General features: G+C 52.1%; 1 pseudogene; it reads left to right on the top strand.

The window, feature by feature from the left end:
* The first annotated feature begins 8,820 nt into the window (after positions 1-8,820).
* LOC144723726 (cytochrome P450 1B1 pseudogene) lies at positions 8,821-10,956 on the top strand (annotated as a pseudogene).
* Positions 10,957-16,430: the final 5,474 nt, after the last annotated feature.

The following is a 16,430-nucleotide window of genomic DNA, read 5'->3' as shown; positions in this document are numbered from 1 at the left end:
CGGATATTATCTGAATCCTATCTGCTGTGACAAAGATGTTCATGACCAACACGTTTGTGTCTACATAAAAAGTCTGAATTGTAGGCAGTAAAGGATATTCTGCCATTGCCCAGCAAAACGTGTTTTGTGCAGTGTTGAACAGGCCCCGTGGTATTTGTGAAGGAGATGCTTCTTTGCAACATGAGCCAACCTAAAAGTTTGTCAGAGGGCTACACCATTCTCACGAGACTCGTAAAGCCAAAACCGGTCCAGGGTTTGCCTACTAAAAATTCGGCTGGAAAACGTTTGCTCAAAATGCCCAAATAAGTATATTATTTTATGATGGTGAAACGCCTTTTCTTATTATAACTCGTTTAGTTCCGGACATAGTTGTGTCCATCCATGAAGTACAATATTCTTCATATGAAGTAGGGGATGCTGCCGCTGTATAATGGTTAGCACACCGAACCCAACCAATCCCGATGTCGCCGGTACAGTCTCCCTGGCACTGCAGTTGAAATAATCGTCAATTTTCTTAAATGCCTCCTGCCTTCCATCAATCAGCAGATATCGTGTGGTGGGGTAATGTGTGGGTGCTTCCACATCTTCCGAGACGTCTGGTCAAAGTGAAAGAGGAGACCATTACCTTCAAGGGACCGTCAGTGGCGTGTGAGAAATTGCAGGGCTGCACTTTTACATTTGAGAGTTTTGCAAAGAAAAATACCGTGGATTTACAATGTTTACCTTCATTCTAAAGCGGTGGCGCAGCAATTATAGTACTACCGAATGTACCCTGCGCTCTAAAATTAGATTCTATCCCACGCTTAACTTCAGTGGTGATTTATATTTGAACCGGAAGCCTTCAATTTAGATTCTGATGAAAATTTGCTTTAAATATGCATTCCAGAGTACTCGTCTCCAAAGCCAGTAAAATGTAACTTTTTTTGAATTCATACTTACTCAACACGTGGCACTCGTTAAACAAGGCAATCGTTCTGTTAATAAAAATCATGTTCAATTACCACATCAACAACAATCCTTACCATGAGTCACAGCGCAATCGCGAATTTTAATTACATAATTGGCTGTTCAGCTTAACTACGTGAACTAAATAAACTGCATTAACATTAAATCCGTAAACGCGTGGCTATAATAACCGGTTACACGTCGAGCTCACAATTGGATTAATTATTTACAACACGCGAAGGCCAACTAGCGTCATTTAAAGGGGCAAAACAAATCCCTGCCTCCAAGCCACAGCCGAGATGGCGTGAGAAAAGTGCACACGCATGCTTAGTCCCGTTTCCCCGAGTATATCTTGGAATTCACAAATCCGCCCTACGCGACACCACCCGCCGTGCCAGTGGTTTTTTTTTGGTTCTCGTTAAAATTAATCGTGTTGCCCATCTGCGTGGCATGGGCTGGACATAATCTGGCTGTCACCTTTCTGGCCACCGCGTGTTTGCGCTCACATTGGCTGCGCCCGATTCTCAACTCTCTCACGCGATGGTCTGCTGCCCGCACGCAACCCACCAGAATTATAATACCACCCAAGGCCCCTTACTTTTATCACTGCTGCTGTTGTTGTTATTGTTGTTATTGCGGGGCTGTAAGTTTCTGTAGGCGTAAAGGCTCAGGGCCCGCGTCGATACCAAAATCGCCTTTTGTTCCTCCGAAGGGCAGACTGGTAGGCGAGACAGGATGAGGAGCCACACCACATCCTTACACGTGTCCCACCAACGGGTTCGGCTGGCAGATGTTTGGCAAGACCACACGCAGAGGCGCATGATCATGTGTGTCACGGGCGACGGTGGTTGTCCTATCGAGAGATGCAATGAAACGACAGCGACATTGAAAGCACGTGCACATGTGTGTTTTGCTGCAATGGGTATGATTATATCACGTTTGTTAATAGTGTGATACATACATTACAGTAGATTAAGTTTTCATAGACATGAAAATCATGAAACGGAAATTAAATCAAGACTGTCAATTCTTACAATACAAATATATTTATGATGGGTGAATGATTTCCTGATAAGATGGGCATGGTGCTTACCTTGCTGAAAGGGTCATTGAGGCTCCATGAGGCTTTCCGGGTAAAGGAAATCGCTGTTGAATGAAGCGCATTATTCGTACTCTTTGGTAATTTACCACACCTCTTCGTCATCAGCAGCAGCCATTGTCTCTCCACTGCTGGATGAAGGCCTTCCTGCCATTGCCATCCCTCATAGAGTGCTACAATGTGACAATCCATTGTCACACTATGCAAATAAATACATCTCACTCAGTCCGAAGTATATGCCCCTTGAAGCTCTCCAAGGGCCATTTGACCGGCAGAGAACGGCATCATCTTACCTCGCCAGCCCTGCAGAGGTTGTTCTCTTGCACCGTTTCACGCCTCTGGCTGCCATTCCAGCAGCGGTCTTGTCCGTCAGCCGTCAGCCCCTTCCTCACATTGCCAAGTGCACATCCACTAACTTTTACCAAGTAAATCTTTACTTCTCTCAATTTAATTTGTTCCCTGAAGTGCATGGGTTCCTCCTCTCTCGGTGTATATCAAAGTTGATAGTAGGCACCGATTGAAAACGTCATTATTTGTACACGTTGATAGCTTTTCAATATAAACCGTTTTGTTTCATCTATAGGCACTGCATTCTGCTCCATTTGCCGCTTTAAGTTATTCGCCTTCAATAATTGCAATGCAATTTTTTATGACAAGACAGTAATCAATCAAACTAATTTAAATAAGTAGAGAGTAGTTTATGTCCGGTAGTAAAAGCATATCAAGCTCTCATCTTGTTCACGTTGTGTGTTGTGATACATTGTGCTCCAGTAAGTAAAATGTGACATTTGTAATCTGTGTTGTATTTTGTGTGTGTTATACATTGTGCTCAGAAGACTACCGTCGTTATGATGCAACTTCCGTCGTGATGAGACACGCCTGTAAATGCCGCGATTTTGTAAGTTGAGCATGCAGATCTGTGAAACTCCGCAACCTACAGGATCGTGGGTTGGCGAAGAGGTGGCAGTACAGCAAGTGGGTTTGTGAACCTGCCTGCTGTCTTTTGCGAGTTAATATCCTCTCGTGCGTGGCGCGTTGTTTTGTCCGGGTACTCTGATCTCCTCCAACGGAATCAGAGAAACGTCTCGACAGAGCATCCTCCTGAGGAACAATATTGCCTGCAGACAACAACATCCTATTACACGTTCAGTGAAAAATCATACTCTGCATAATATGTGCTCTGGTATGGATGTTTAATGCATTTTTGAATTTGATCATGCCCCCTCAGGTTTACATTGCATTTAGATATTTTTTTTACAAATTAAATCGACATCACGTCTGCAATTGAAGCTTCAACGGAGGAAAAGTCTGAAAGGTGGTCAGTGGATGGCAGTACAGCAAATGGGTTCCTGTGCTCATGTGCACATTTGGAGTTGTATCCTCTCGTGTGAGCCATCTTCTCTGCTACATCTGGTTCCCTTTCACTTGCAAAACACTCATTAAATACGATCGTGGCCAACCACCGCCAAGGCAGAACCCTTCTAGAAAGGAGGTTTGAGACTCGGTGAGGCTTTTCTGGATAAATAATTATATAACTCGTTTTGTCTTGATGTATCGTAAACAATAGCGCAGTGATTCATAATTTCGGTCAGATCGCGTGAGTGAAATGTGTCGTAAACCCTCCTCCACCCGACACAGCCCATCTATAAAAGTGTCACGTGACGAACAGAAGTGCCAATGTGTGACTGCTTAAGACACATTGCGGTGTGTTCGAGAGCAATGTCACGACATTGTATTTATAGTATTATTCCAGAAGACAGACATCACAGAGAGCGAGATACACATCGCAAACATGTAACGAACCCGGAACCTCGAATGGGGGCGTCTGGAGGCCCTTGGGACCACTTCTGGATGGGCAATGGCCGGGAGCGGCAGATTAAGAGGGAAGGAGCGAGAAGAGGGAAGGAGTAATGTAACCAAACAAAACAGGATAATAAAGTAACATAAGCTCGTTGTTTGGGTTTATCGTCCTTGTTCTCCCCTAGGAGCAACGGTCATGGGGTGGTTGCTACAATGTTCCAGTGTCAGGCGTCCATCCCATTGCCCTCATTGATCCGGCTATTCGTGCTGGGTTGAGTAGAGCAATGTTACAACATTTAACAATTGGGTATGACGTTTCGATAATAGTTAAAAGCAGCATCATCAGGCAGCTGCTATAATGGTAGTGCAGCGATGCATGCAGTGCGCGACGAGCCTGCCAACCTGAGTTCGACTCCCAGCCGTGGCTGGCATCAATGTCAAGTGATATCCGAACTGGTCCTGGGACCCTCACGTCCTTCCCCATCCTGCACTGACACCGTAGTCACCTTGCTTGGGTCGGTGGGCAGTTCATCAGCCACGTCATGTGAACCTTATGGTGGGACCCCGGGGTCCCGAATAAACGGAAGTCAAAATCGTGATTGATTAATTTATTTGTGGCGACTCCGTCCCACCGCGCACCTGGCGCGGATCGTTCCGTTGTCGTGTCGTGTCCAAGCGCAGCAGCAGCGAGGACGAATGCGCAGCAGAGCTGAACAAGCGAACTCACTCCATGCTCGGGTATGGGCAGGATCATAATAAGTCTTATCCAAAGCTGCTCAAACTGCCTACACGACTTAAGTCCTTTATTTGTCATCACGGTATGCACAATACAGTGAAACTGCTCTCTTGTCTTCATTATTGTGACCTACCAATAAATGTCTGCAGCCAGGATCAATAGATAACAATTCTATTACCTGCTGATATTTAACAGATGAGAGGCGTTGCACCGTTAATTCTTCCTGTTTGATAACTATGTAACACAATTTTTGTTCATGGGTACTAAGTGTTATTTCGTATTTGCTTATGACTAAAAAGTACAGAAAATGGCTATTATTCCCCACAAACTTTGCTTTTGTGACCAGGACAGTGATATTAATTTTTTTACCTTTTTTCACTGAGAAAACGGTCGAATTTGCGTCTTTTCGTTCACATACAGTCAGAAAAAACAAAATGAAGCAAAATTAAGATGTATTTATACTAAAGTAATAAAAAAAACAATATCGGGCAGCCGTGATCCGCTTAGAGGGCCGTGGCCAGAATTAGCAGCTCGTCAATTAAATCCAAACGCATATGAGCAGTTAGCAGAAAAAATGACTGCTTATGGAATTAATGGGTATTAAAGGTTTTACAAGCACGCTACCTCTCCTTTATATATTTTTATGTAGTTGTAAGAATCGTGTTTTTACGTATAAATTTGTTCAGTTAAATATATAATGTTTTAACTCAATTTTAAGAAAGATCGTGATTCAGCACAAATGGGAAATGCCGTGAGATGTGCTCGCAGGGCCCTTAGTTAATCCACTGCTGGTTGGGGGCCTCCCCGTGCCGTGTGCGAAGTGGGGGGTCATTTCACCATATTTCACCAACGCGACACGTGAAATATCGCGGATCGCGACGTCTCCGTTCGTCCCTTTCTCACGCGCCCACACACACATTCTCTGCCACGTGCCCTGACGGGTACTGCAAGCTGCGACCATGTCCTGCCCAGGGCTCGCCGAGCTGGATTGGCTTCCAAGCAAATACATTATTTAAGGTCGCACTCTCTACACACAAAGTGCTTGCCACAATTAAACCAAACTACCTCGCTGATGTCGTCAAGGAGCATGAACTATCACACCAACTCAGGTCATCCTCGCAGCAGATTTTGTGTGAGCCATCGAACAAAGACGGGGCACTGCAACGCACACTTTCAGATGCGCTTCTGTGGCCGTCTGGAATGTTCTTCCTTCCGATATTAGAAAGCGTCTGGAGCTATGCACTTTTACATCGAGATTGAAAACTAATTTCTTTAGAACTACTTTTGTGTTTAGTTTGTTGTCCTTCCCCCGGAACCCCGATTATCACGGTTGGCTCCGTACGGCGTAAAAGACGTTCAACATGCTTGCATAGATACACACATACATAATAATAATCGCTATTCGATACTAAGTGGTATGTAGGATGTCGTGGGTTCGATCCCTACCCTGACGCCTGCTGCTGTATATTTGGAATCTGCGTGTCTCTCTCCCCGTGACGCGGGGATTTTTCTCCGGGTCCTCCGGGTTTCCCTCCACATTTAGAATCAACATCACGCGTGTAGAGTAGTTGGCTACAAAAAAAACATTCCATTTGATTTGTGACCACGTCGCTTCTGAAAACGCGCTATGTAGCTGAGTGGGCCTTACTTGGTAAAATATACGTTTTTTTGTTTTAGGTTAGTTTTAACGGCTACTAAAGAACAGCAACTTTGTAAAAAATAAATGAAAGGGGACGACAGGGAGCTCACCACACAGCTCACCAACCCCAATGCTAAACTCACCACGGCTCACCAACACCACCAGTCCACTGAGCGTGCGGTTCTGCGTTGGTAGCAGTGCCGGATCATCCTCGCAGCAAAAGTCGATACAAATGCTATGGGCCTCACACTTTTAAGGGCCCCGCGCTAAATGCTTTCAAGCTATTAATTCCGGTTCAGTGATTCTGAACTTGCTCTATTACTATAGTACTATACTGCCTTCGACTTTAATGAACGACTGTGTGTGTTAAGGTTAGCGATTTGTCGTATTATCTGGCTGTGTAGAAAATGAAAAAATACAATTACTTTACTGTGCAAGTAAAAAAACTTCGTGTTTTCAAATTTACGTGTTTTTGTTTTATAGGGCCCCTTGATAACATCATGTTCGAGGCCCCGCACTCGCTCATCCGGCACTGGTTGGTATTAGTGGCGGTGGGCGGTAGAGGGCAGTGCATCAACTCCCATTGTCCGGTGCGTCTGCGCTGACTCTTCTGCGCGTCTCCGCTGCACCGACTCGCGCTGACCAACGTGATGGGGCTACTGGTCACATGACGCCCGTGACAGCCGCACACGACGTGGTTAGCAAGCGAGTGTACAGGCAGTAGGAACAGCGTGGGAAGGGGGTAATAGCAAGGCGAGGCACGTTGGTCGCTGTGGATGAGAGACGTGCTTGTATGGGGGTGGGATAACTGTTATGTGTCGAGGTTAATGTTGATTAAATATGAAGAAGGGTCACTGCCCGAAACGTCATCTGTTATCTCGCCTGGTATACAGGAGGTCGTGGGTCGATCCCGACCCTGACGAAGCCTGCTGTATATTTGGAGTTTGCGTGTCTCTCTCCCCGTGGTCGCGTGGATTTTTCTCCGGGTCCTCCGCTTTTTCCCTCCACATTTAGAATCGTGCGTTTAGAGAGGATTTGGCCGCTCTAAAGTTCCACGTGATAAGCCACTTCGTCGAGCTATCATTTGTGGCCATGCAGCTTCGTGAAGAAGATAGATATAGCTCAGAGGACCTTACCTGGTAACGTGAAATAACCTCGTTTATAGCCACCACGACGGCGGCGAAGGTCAGTGCAGCCGTGCGGGAGGCTGAAGCCAGCGGCGAGCGTGGACGTGGGGAGGCGCGCACGGCGGAGCACGGCGATGTCGCTGCGGCGAACACGAATGCCGAGCCGGCTGCCACGTGTCACCTGTTTCACCCACGGTCGGTGGTCGTCCGTCCAAGCATTGAGCAGCCAAGGAGAGGCTTGCCTGGACTCACTCGGCTGAGCTCCCGAGGTCTGATGCGATGGGGCGCATGCCGGCTGATGTGAAACACAAACACTGCACAGCGCTTTGGCGGAAATTATGGACTGCGTTGGCAGTCGTGCACAAACCCCAATGATATATTTATTTTAAACACGTTAAAGCAAATATTCGTCATTAGCATTGCCTTATAAAGAAGGAAAGTATAAAATATGCGAACGTTTCGGGGAATGGCTGTTCTTTGGAGATCTTTGAATAGCAGATGTGACTATCTTACCGTGCAACCTATGGGACCTTGCAATGATGAAAAATGATGAAAAATAAGAGGTTTCACCCTTTCTGGCAATTACCACAAAGGGTTAAATGGTGAAACCCCTTTTTATTTTTGTTAAATAATTTTAGTATGCTCATGTTGAACCTATTTCCAGCGCGTGCATACAACCAAGTAACACATGTATACTGTACCGCCTTTTCCCCTTGTCAAAAAGAAACACGATTCAGCAGCGTTCTCTACGCTATGTCCAATGAATACCTTTGGACCATTTAAAATACATTGATGTATGTATTAGTGGGTTTTATTTGTGGCCATATTTGGCTGTTAGAGGTGTGCATTCAACAGTTGTATGTTGAACTTATTTCGCACGGTACGTATCCACCCGCGCTAATCGGAGTTGCACATGAACCTCTAATCATATAATATCACACATAATTTGACGATGCTACTGATACGTTGCCAATGGTGTACAAGGACAATTAACAAAACCAAAATAACTCAACACGTTCGTCAATAACACTTTAGTCTTTAAAAAAAAATAGTCGACGTTTCACCTTGATGCGCAATTGTCCGAAACATTGCCTATGAGAAAGCCTTCCTTTAAAGGACCGTTATTGACGATTGTGAGGATTTTTTTATGCATGTAAAGTCGTACGTGGAAGAACTGCCGTGAGCGATCACCTATTACATTCTGCGGCCACGGTTTACATCCAAACACACACACGCACACAACAACATCCACCCAGCCAAATTTCACCACTACCACCCAACCCATATCTCAGCGCCTCAACACACGCCTCCCCCACTCGCCACCCACCCCGAGACGGAACCAACCTCCATCCATCCTGCGCCCAGAGCAGCTGATATATCGCTGCTGCAGGTCCCACATTTCTGTTCTTCTTCTTGTCGGCAGTTTGGTTGGGGTGGCCTTCGTGGGTGGTGCGCGTCAGTGTCACCCGACACCATGAAGACCTCCAGCCACGACGTCAACTCGTCGCCGCCGTCTCCCAACAACGCGGAGGTGTTGCCGGCGGTCGCCACGGGGCTTCGTCTCCAGGTCCTGGCCGTGTCTGCTCCCCCGGCAGCGGTCGCTTTGATCATCGCCGTTCTCATCTCTCTGGCGGCTCTCGTCGAGAGCTGCCGCTCGTCTCGGCGGCGCGCCGACCTCCTGGAGGCGGCTCGACACGCACAGCGCCTTCCCCGGGATGCCGCGCTCAGCTCCTCGCGCGCCTCAAAGCTCTTTGACCCTCACTCGTCGTCTGATATTCCGACCACTACGACTACTACATCATCATCGTCATCGACGTCTATGCAATCGACTCTATCTATTCTTTCAGTGGATCCGTCACGTACTCCAACATCGACCGCATCATTTATTTCAACATCCACTCAGTTTCCTATTCAATCATCTCATTTACCACCACCACCATCATTTCCAGCATCTACCATATCTCAGTTGCCTGCACATTCCCCATCATCACCAGCAGCAGCATCTTCACCGGCGGCAGCGGAAGCAGCGCCGCTCCACTCTCTGCGCACTCTCCCTGGTCCCACGCCGTGGCCCATCGTGGGGAACTCGCTCCAGCTGGGGCCCATGCCCCACCTGACCTTCCAGCGCATGGCCTCCACGTACGGGCCCCTATTCCGCATCCGCTTGGGCAACAGGGACGTGGTGGTGCTCAACGGCGACAGCCTCGTGCGAGAGGCGCTGGTGTGCCGGGGCTCCGAGTTCGCGGGCCGCCCGGCCTTCCGATCCTTCTCCATGGTGTCCGGAGGCCACAGCGTGGCCTTCGGGGGCTACTGCGAGCTCTGGAGGCTGCAGCGACGGCTCGCTCAGTCGACGCTGCGCGCGTTCTCCACGGGCGGCACGGACGCGCGCCGCGCGCTCGAAGGTCACGTCGTGATGGAAGCGGCCGAGCTCCTGCGCGTGATGACGGCCTCGTGCCGCCGCTCCTCCGCGGGCTCCGTGGACCCGGCCCAGGCCCTCGTGGTGGCCGTGGCCAACGTTACGTCCGCGCTGTGCTTCGGCCGCCGCTACGGGCACGACGACGCCGAATTCTGCGAGCTCCTGGATCGGAACGAGCGCTTCGGGCGCGCGGTGGGCGCCGGCAGCGTGGTGGACGCGATGCCCTGGCTGCTGCGCTTCCCCAACCCGGTGCGCGCAGCCTTCGATGGCTTCAGGCGCGCCAACGAGGACCTCTCCGAGTTCGTGCGCGACAAGGTGAGGCAGCGCAGGAGCGCCGTGTCGGCGGCGGCGGGGGCCGGGACTCGCTCCGTGCCCGACATGATGGGCGCGCTCATTGCGCACGTCGATGGGGGAGCGGGGGCAGGAGGAGCAGGAGCGACAATAGAAGCAGCAGCAGGAGACGGAGAAGGTGGAGAAGCAGCAGGCGGTGGACGAGGAGGAGGAGGGGGATGCCCTCGGCTGGGTGCGAGCCACGTGGAGGCCACGCTGTGCGATGTGTTCGGGGCCAGCCAAGACACCCTGTCCACGGGCCTCCAGTGGCTCATCCTCCTCGCCGTGCGCCACCCGGAGGAGCAGGCGCGGGTCCAGGCCGAGGTGGACCGCGTGGTGGGGAGGGCGCGGCTGCCCTCTGCGGCTGACCGCGCGCGAATGCCCCGCACGGAGGCGTTCGTGTGCGAGGTGCTGCGCTACAGCAGCTTCGTGCCCGTCACCATCCCGCACGCCACCACGCGGGACACGCGGCTGGCGGGCTACGCCATCCCCAGGGACACCGTGGTCTTCGTGAACCAGTGGTCGGTCAACCACGACCCCGGCGTGTTCCAGGAGCCGCACGCGTTCCGCCCCGCGCGCTTCCTCGACGCCAAGGGAGCCGTGCTCGACAGGGACCTGGCGCGCAGGGTCATGATCTTCTCGGCGGGCAGGAGACGCTGCATCGGCGAGCAGCTGTCCAGGCTCGAGCTCTTCCTCTTCACCGCCGTGATGCTCCACCAGGTGGACTTTGTCACGCCGCCCGGACGCGGCCCGCCCGGCACCGAGGCGGTGTGCGGCGGCCTCACGCTGAAGCCGAAGCCCTTCACGGTGGCCCTGGTGCCCAGGGGCGAACCCCTCGGCCCCGCCTGTGCGCCGCGGCCGTGAACTCGCCACGGGGCCGGGACACGGCACAGGAGTGGGGAGGTGATGAGCTACAGAGGCCCCTGGGGGTGTCAGTGGCACGGGTCGGAGGGGTCGAAGACGGTCCTTGTGGTGGTGGGGCGCAATAGCAAAGCAGATGCGAGCGCTATACTTCTGCCTATGACCAGCTAACCAGACTCTCGTTCCTGGCGAAACTTTAACTATCTCGGCAATAAGCCACGTGTGCAAGCATTCTCAATTAATCTCACCTTAACTCGCCACTCATACGAGCACTCTCAATGGTTTAACCAACTAGCCAACCAGCCAATAGATGACTCTCCCTTCCATTGGACCCTTATCCCGAAGTCTAGCTAACTCGCCACTGTGACGAAGCTCAGACCCTAACCCTCACCAACTAACCATCTACTTAGCCGAACAAATCCCCACTAGCTGTGTGAATTGCCGCGCTCACCCGGCAGTGGTTTTTATTAGAGGATATTCTTTGGGTCTTTCTGTAAAATCACGTAGATAGGTTCAAAGAAAATAAATAAATAAACTACGACGTTTCGATCGCAACACAAGCGGTCGTCATCAAAATGAAGTACCGGTGAAGACGCTGGACACCCAGGTTGAGGCACACGTATATTTATTTCAGCTTATCGGTACAGGACAACACTAGAGGGGGTAGCGGCCCCCTCACCCGGATAACTGGGGATACCCCCTAGCTAATCTCACCTATCCCCAAGTCCTCCTCTAACGAGCTAGGGGAGGCTAACTGGCCCGACACTGGTGAGTCGGGCTACGGTCTCCGGAGTCCCAGGGTCTAACCCTGGTTCACGGAACCACGCCTCTGGCTCGCTCCTCTGCAGCCCTGACAAGGGCGGCGTCGAGGGGAGTCCAGGGCTCTAGCTAGAGGATCTTCACTCTTCCTCCTTCGTTCCCAGACTGAGCCCCGAGCTCTCTTTGTCCTCCCCCTTTATACCCCCCATCAGGATCACAACCCCCCAGGCTGCCTGATGCGGACGTCGCTGCGGGCACCCCCCCCGTGTACTCCCGTAACTCCGCCCACTGTGTTTGTTACCCATTGGATCGTATGCACTTACAGCCCTCCCGTAACAGCCCTACATCACCCCCCCCATTACAGCTCGCAGCCGTCCCGGCTGCAACAATTCCAAATAAAGGAACAATTACCCCTCGACCCCGTGTGTGCCTCATTTTTTCAACAAAATGCAAATAGCAGAACAACAACAAGAACAACAACCATACCCCCGAAGGGAATGTCCGACGCACCCCCCCCCCCCGCATAAATACGAAATCCGTAAGCACGTATGTACAACTAGCCAGGAACTCCCCCATCACACACAGCACACCCACGACACACAACGCACCCACAACACACACACCGCGCCCACACAACACAACACACTCAGTGTGCAAGGAGCACACCACCGACGCAGCATACAGTAACCATGACACGTGAAGGAAAATAAATAAGAAAAGTTTTTTTTTTCTTTTTCTTCCTGCTGTATATTATAAGAGTCTGCGCATTTTAGCGCGCGTCCTTGCCGCAGGCCCGTCACACGGGGCAACCCCGGACGGCGGACCATCCGGTGGCGGCTGTCCCATTTGAGGTGAGGTCGCGATTGAAGTCGCGCGACTGTCGGCATCACCTGTGGGGGTTCCAGGGCGTGAGCCCGTCATTCCCGGTACACCTGTGGGTGGGACAGCCGGCAACACATCAGGCGAGAGCAGCGACGGACCCTCCGAGTCGGTCGACCCCCCACATGCTTGGCCTCGCGTGCGTGGCGTGGGCCCCCGCACCGCAACAAACGGCTTCAGCCTAGAGGGGTGTACAAACCACCGGCGCCTCCCCCATTGGATTCGAACGCACTGAGGCCTCAAAACCTCAACAACCTCGACGGGGCCCCGCCACGGGCGTACGAGTTTAGAGGAGGTCGCGAGTGGTACCTGGGGACAGTGCAGCCATGCCCTGTCCCCCGGCTTCCACTGCAGCACGTGCGCGCGAGCCAGTCTGAGGCGCTCGTTCGCCTTCTGACGCCTGTCAGAATTTAGCCTCGCCGCATCCCGCGCCTCAGTCAGTTTGTCAAGATTAAATTTAACGTGATCGTCCAATTTAGATTTGCCCAGCGGCACGGGGATCTGCAACTGTGCCCGAACAGGTGGGTCGGGTTCGCGGCCATACATAAGAAAGAAAGGTGAAAACCCCGTCGCAGCATGGGGAGCCAATCTGTATGCCGCTAGAACCCCTTGAATATGTAAGTCCCAATCAGCCTGTGAGTCCGAAACTTGCTGCGACAACATAGACGTGATGGTGCGATGCAGACGCTCGACCATCCCGTCCGTTTGCGGGTGATAGGGGGAGGTTCGAATTTTTTTCGTTCCCAGGAGATCACAGACTTGTTTTAGGAGTTTCCCCGAAAAATTTCTACCCTGGTCGGTCAACAACCGCTCCGGGGCACCTTTGTCCATGACATAACCTTGGACAAAGGCGTCGACGATGGCTGCTGCCGACTGATTCGCCAGGGGCCAGGCCATAGGCCAGCGCGTAAAATATTCGACCCCAGTAAGCAAATATTTATTTCCCCTGGAGGTGGCGGGGAATGGCCCCAGAATATCCAGTGCGACCAGTTCATTTATTCTGGAGACCTGGATGGATTGCAAGGGCGGGTTCGACTCCCGTGCCGGTGGTTTGCGCTGCGCACACTGAGGGCATGCCGCCAACAGATCAGTGACATCCTTTGTCATACCCGGCCAAAAAAAATTCAGCTGGAGCAAGGCGAGTGTTTTCTGGGTACCTAGGTGGAGGAGGCGCTCATGAGCAGCCCACACCACCTTACCTCGTAGGCCAGAAGGGACCACCAGCCGGTGACGCTGGGATTTCCCGTCCCAATGCATAAGCAAGCCCGCATGGGTTTCCCATGCGTCGGCATGACCCGTCACACGCCCCCTCTCCCCGGCGCGACGACGCAACGCGAGGAGGGAGGCATCCTCCAACTGGAGGCGCCCCCATTCATCAACGGGCAATCCAAGCAGGGAATCTCTCCCCTGTTCGGCGATATCAATGGGGACTACCGTTTCATCGTCGGCGGCCGCCGCCAGGACCGGAACCATCATGTCCCCTACTGGCTTGCAACGCCCCGACCCCAGGAGACATGCGCATTCGGAGGCGGTTGGCATCCGTGACAGAGCGTCAGCGTTGGTGTGGCGAACGCCCTTACGATAAGTGGTTTCAAAACTGAAATCCTGGAGGACCTCCAGCCATCGGGACAATTGTCCCGATGGCTGTTGAACCTTCAGGGCGTACTGCAGTGCCGCATGATCTGTGCGGACGGTGAAATGCCGACCGTACAGATATGGGCGATACTGTTGGATGAAATAGACAATTGCCAACAGTTCCCTACGGGTGACACAATATCTTTGCTCCGTTGGAGACAACACCCGACTGCCGTACGCGACCACCCGTTCCACGCCGTCAACCACCTGGGAAAGCACGCCTCCAATACCCGTGTTGCTCGCGTCGGTGTCGAGCAAAAACGGCCTCGAAAAATCTGGGTAAATCAAGGGAGGAGCCTTCACCAGCGCGTCCCGAAGGGAGCAGAAAGCAGCTTCCTCATCCTGACCCCAGTGGAACCGAACCCCTTTAGATGTTAACGCGTGTAGGGGTTTGGCAATCGTTGCAAAATTAGCGACGAAGCGTCGGTAATATGATGCGAAGCCAATAAAACTCCTGACCTCTCCCACCGAGGTGGGAGTCGGCCAGGAGCTGACACACTGCGTTTTGGCGGGATCGGTAGCAATACCCGAGCGCCCTACGATGTGCCCCAAATAACGCACCGACTCGCGTAACAAATGGCATTTTTGGGGCTTAAATTTCAAATTAGCAGCCCGCATCTTTAGGAAAACCGCCCGCAACCTCTGGAGATGTTCATCAAAAGTTTTACCAAAGACAATAACGTCATCCAAATAAATCAGGCACGATTCCCATTGCAATCCAGCCAAAACCAATTCCATCAATCGCTGGAAAGTTGCCGGCGCTGAGTGTAAGCCCATCGGCAACCGGTTGAATTGGAACAGGCCGTGCGGTGTACGGAAAGCAGTTTTAGGCTTAGAATCATCGTCCAGAGGAAGCTGCCAGAATCCCGAAAGTAAATCTAGTGTGGAGAAGAATCGCGCTCCCGCCAAAGCGTCCAGCGATTCGTCCATCCGCGGGAGCGGGTATGCGTCGGCAACCGAAATTTTATTAAGGCGCCGAAAATCAACGCAAAACCGCAACGAGCCGTCCTGCTTTTTAACCAGGACGATCGGCGCTCCCCACGGGCTGGTGGAGGGAGAAATGATGTCGGCGGCTAACATGTCATCAACAGCCGATTTGACATGGTCCTTTTCGGCGGGACTTAACCGAAACGGATTTTGGCGAATTGGCGCGCTGTCACCCGTGTCAATATGGTGACGCAGCAGGTGAGTGCAACCCAAATCATATTTATCACGACTGAAAACGTCGGAAAATTCCCTCAGTAGCGTTCTAAGCTGTTGGCGCTCTGAATTTGTCAGGTCCGTCGATCCCGCACAAAGCGCGTCGATCCACCCTTCATCGCTGTCCGAATGTGGGAGCATCCGGGAAGCAGTGCCAACGTGGTTCGCGACAGGTTCCTCGCAGGGCACTGGCGTCGCGTGAGCGAGCACCGTCCCTTGAGGAACCACCACCGTCTGCGATCCCACATTGAGGACCGCGATGAAAGGGTCCCCGTCCCCTCTTACGACGGTCTGGGCCGGAATCAAATGAGGCCCATTAACCCCGGCCCTAGACGGTCCCAGCAAAACACCCTGATCCCCTATGCCCTTAGCGAAGGGCCTACGAAGTTTCAGAGGCACTAGCATTTGAGCTCCCGGCGGCACACGAACAGTTTTAACGACGAACGCCGGTACCGTCGCGAACGCCGACCGAGCTGCCGCAGGGGATGGCAGGAACGCCATGCGCCGCCCCGATGGAAGCTCAATGCATCCTTGGTCGATCAAAATACGAATGGGCATTTTACCTAAGAAATCCGTCCCCAGCAGGCACGGAACCGCCAGCGAGGAGGAAACGAAAATCGGCCCCGACAATTTGATGTCCCCAATAGAAATTTGCGCTCGAATCTGTCCCATGATGCCGAGAGAGCCCCCGTTAGCGGCATAGAATGGGACGTTAACCGGCAGTAAAGGCCGGCTTTGTACGGGCAGAATATTGTAAATTAATTCCGAAATGATTGTCGCCGATGCCCCCGTATCGACCAAGATGCGTACTTCTACCCCGTCAATGTGTCCGACTACGGCCGACGACCCTGACGACGCGGCTACCACGCGATGGGCCAACACGGACCACTGTTTGGGCTCGATTTGAGTCCCCGCAGTGATCCGCGTTAGCCCCTCGCAACGCGACATCGGCCCCCCGTTTGTTGTGGTGCGAGAGCGTGCAACGGGTAGGTGCTTTGGCCAAA

Source organism: Lampetra planeri, chromosome 18, assembly GCF_965212315.1.
Source record: "Lampetra planeri chromosome 18, kcLamPlan1.2.h2, whole genome shotgun sequence".
NCBI classification, from domain to species: domain Eukaryota; kingdom Metazoa; phylum Chordata; class Hyperoartia; order Petromyzontiformes; family Petromyzontidae; genus Lampetra; species Lampetra planeri.
The sequence above is the reverse complement of the archived record's forward strand: the minus strand, read 5'-3'. Positions and strand labels throughout refer to the sequence as shown.